Source organism: Carlito syrichta, unplaced genomic scaffold, assembly GCF_000164805.1.
Source record: "Carlito syrichta isolate Samal-C Ts95f unplaced genomic scaffold, Tarsius_syrichta-2.0.1 Scaffold305832, whole genome shotgun sequence".
NCBI classification, from domain to species: Eukaryota; Metazoa; Chordata; class Mammalia; order Primates; family Tarsiidae; genus Carlito; species Carlito syrichta.
Window position 1 is genome coordinate 66200 of NW_007249928.1, and position 4136 is coordinate 70335.

Here is a 4136-nt window from a genome sequence, read left to right on the forward strand (position 1 = left end):
CAATCACTAATAACAAGGGTTGCTTGAGCAGGGAAGACATTGAGTGTATGGCCCAGGAAACTGAGAAATAAAAAGTCTTTTGGTACAGCAATTTATGTTCCTCCAGGAACATTCCCATGAGTGGAATTGCTGAATCATATGGAAAATTAATTTTTAGTTCTTTTAGGAATCACTACACTGCTTCCATAAAGGTTGAACTAGCTTACATTTCTTCCAAGGGTACCTGTATATGCATGTGGATGCCACACTATTCACAATAGAAAAAACATGGAACCAACTCTGTTGCCCATCATAAGTGGACTGGATAAAGAAAATGTGGTACTTATAAATTATGGAATATTACACAGCCATAAAGGCACACAATCATGGACTTTGCAGCAACTTGAATGCAGTTGGAAACAAACCATTGTAATAAGTGAACTATCACAGAAACAAAGAACTGAATACCGGATGTTCTCAATCATAATTGGGTCCCAAACTCTAGTCACATTAACACAAGGGTGGGATCAGCAGTCTCTGGGCACTGCTAGGGAAGAGAGGGAGGAGAAAGGGGGTCACATAACAACACAATGGATACCTGATTAACTACTACGGGGAGTGAAGTAAGATAGAAGCCCGAACTTCACCTGTATGCAGCCTACTTATGTATCAAATCTTCACTTGTACCCCACAACTCTAAAATATGCTTTTTAAAAAGAAAGAATAAAAAACAATGTATAATTATATTAATCTGTTTTTTATTTCTTAATTTTTGCCAATTTTTGGATAGTTTTATTTAAGACATTACACTTTCCATTTACAATATAGTTCTTACTAAGTGCAATGTTATTTCCTTTCCCCTGCACGTTTTATATTCAAGTATGAAAAATGCCCAGTAATTTACTATAAAAATTCAATTTTAAAACTGACACATAATTTGCTACTAATTTGGCTCCTTCAATGATTTAATTGCATGGAACAATGCTACATCTATATTTAAGCTGCCTTAATCAGCCTCTTCAATGGTGGGCCTTGAGAAAGCACCAGCTTCACCACTGGGGAATCCCTCAGGCATTCCTCCTGGTATGCCTCCTGCACTCTGGTACAGCTTGATAACAATGGGATTGCAGATTTTTTCCAGCTATTTCTGCTGGAGTTCAAATTCTCCCTTCTCTGTAGTCTGATTCTTATTAATCCAGTTGATAATTTCATTACACTTGTCAATAATCTTGTGTTTCTCCTCATCTTTGATCTTGCCTTGAAGTTTCTCATTTTTAACAGTTGCTTTCATATTGAATGCATAGGATTCAAGTAAATTTTTGGATGATACCTTGTCCCTCTGTTTCTTATCATCAACTTTTTATTTCTCAGCTTCCTGAACCATACATTCAATGTCTTCCCTGCTCAAGCAACCCTTGCCATTAGTGATAGTAATCTTATTATCTTTTTCTGCACTCTTATCCACAGTAGCGATGTTCTGGATGCCATTTGCATCAATATCAAAAGTTACTGCAATTTTAGGAATAACAAATGATGTAGGAGGTATGCTTGTGAGTTTAAACTTGCCAGGCAGGTTATCCTTGGTCATGGCACACTCACCTTCATAAGTTTTAATGAGCACAGTAGGCTGGTTGTCAGAAGAGATAGTGAAGGTTTGTATCTGCTTGGTAAAAGTGGTATTATTGTGCTTAATGAAGACAGTCATGACTTCACTGGCAGCTTCAATACCTAAGGAAAGAAGAGTGAAATCCAACAGCAGCAAACCTTGCACATTTTCAGATTTGTCTCCAGATAGGGTGGTTGCCAGGGACAGCTGCACCATAAGCAACATCCTCATCAGGGCTGATGCTTTTGCTCAGTTTTTTCCATTTAAAAAGTCTTATAGAAGCTTCTGAATCTTGGGGATATGAATAAAACCACCAATCAGGGCAATATCATGGATCTGTGACTTATCTAGTTTGGCATCTCTGAGGACTTTCTCTGGGGGTCCAGACTGCCATGAAACAGGTCAGCATTCAATTCTTCAAATTAGGCATGGGTAATGGAAGTATAAAAGTTAACAACCTGATAGAATGAATCTTAATATTGGCCTGGGTACTTGAAGAGAGAATATGCTTAGCATGGTCACAAGCTGTACAGAGTCTCCAAACAGCTCTCTTGTTTTCACTGATATCCTTCTCATGCTTACATCTAAACTCAGCAATGAAAAGACTGACCATTGGTTGTCAAAGTCTTCTCCACCTAAGTGGTGTGTCCAGCTGTAAACTTGACATCAAAAATTCCATCCTCAACAGTGAGGATTAACACATCAAAGTGTCACCTCCTAGGTCAAAGATCAGCACATTTCTTTCAGTTCCAAACTTTTTGTCTAAGCCATAAGCAATTGCCCCAGAAGTTGACTCATTGATATTTCTAAGTCCATTGAGACCACCAATAGTCCCAACATCATTGGTAGCCTAACACTGAGAGTCATTAAGGTAAGCTGGCTCTGTGGTCACAGCATTGGTAGCAGTGATTCTGAAGTATGCTTCTTTGAATTCCTTCATTCAACTCCATCAGAGCCACAGCTGACACCTCCTCTGGATAGGAGATTTGTGTTGCTTTCTGATATTCTACCTGAACCTTGGGTCTGCCTGCATCAGTCACAATGACTGGCCAATGCTTCCTATCAGACTGGACAACAGCATCATCAAATCTGTGTTCAATCACATGTTTGGCATTGAAAATTTTGTTGGTGGAGTTCATTGCAACCTGATTCTTTGCAGCATTGCCAATCAATCATTTGTTATCAGTAAAGTCAATATTTCTTGGAGAGGTTTGATTTCCCTGATCATTGACAATTGTCTCTACTTTTCCATGTTTGAAATTACCCACACAGGTGTAGGTGATGCCAAGATCAATGCTAGTTTCAGGCACCTAAAATGTGGTTACTTGCATGTAGACCCAAGCCAGGTTGCAAAGAGCATGCACAAATCCCAGGAGTTTCTGTCACATTCAATGAGAACTTATTTTTTTATAGGAACTCATAAGTTTTTTCTTATTGTGAGTTTCTGATTCTGACATAATTGAACATTGAAATATATGTGCACCTTTGCTCCTGGCTGGTGCCTAGCAAGATCAGATCAGCTTAATACAATCAGATAAGGAGATAATTGAATGTTGAAATTCAGTTAATTTACATTTATCCCTAGTGTGAAGATGATGTCTTGTAGGATTCCTACCTAAATTCTCTGGTTTCACTAGGAATCTTCCTCTGTGCTGATTGCAATATAGTTTTTGTTTCTACAGAACACTGAGTTTCTGAAAAGGTCACGTTTTCAATCTGCTATGCTTTTATAATTAACTGAGGAAATGTGACCTGATATGCTGTATTCACTTATATGGATATGTCATGTCTCTGCTCCTGTACCTAAAATTTGTAAATGTTGTTTTCTATAGTAATACTCCAATACTTTCAAAGAAATTTTATAATCATGCAAAGACACAAACCTACACACCATTTTGCTGCTGCTGTTGCTCTTACGTGTTTTGTTTAGTAATTGTCAAATGAAGACTATTTGCATGAACAATATTCATTATGGGCAATATCAGAAACCATGAGATTGATCCAAATGAAAAATAAATGATAAAGTGTTGATATAATTATATGAAATTAAGCATTTAAAAATTAGGTACATTTTCTTTCTTATTTCTATTAAGAATGAGTAGAAGTTTATACAGAAAAAAAAATCAAAAGTACTGCCTAAGTTTAGATGCCAACAGTCTGTGTATTATACAACAGTTCTTACTTTGGTGTCAAATGCATTATTTTAATAACAAAGATATTTTAATAAGATAAATAAATCATTATTGTCATATTAATATCATTAGAACTATTATCTTCACATTAATACAATTATTTAAGAAAAATATTAAACCTTAGTGCATTGCAGTGGAGGAACGATAATTCTTTTCTGAATTATTACAGTGTTAGTCATCAAAATAATCCTTTCTTCTCTTTCCTAAATTTTGTTTAATGGACTATGATTTATTAAATGAGCTATAATCAGACTGGGCTCTGTGGCTAAGCCTGTAATCCCAGCACTTTGGGAGGCCAAGGTGAGTGGATTGCCTGAGCCCGCGGGTTCGAGACCCGCCTAGGCAACTTGGTGAGCCCT

General features: G+C 36.9%; 1 pseudogene; it reads right to left on the reverse strand.

Moving 5' to 3' along the window:
- Window positions 1–985: 985 nt before the first annotated feature.
- On the reverse strand, window positions 986–3555 carry LOC103265095 (annotated as a pseudogene).
- Window positions 3556–4136: the final 581 nt, after the last annotated feature.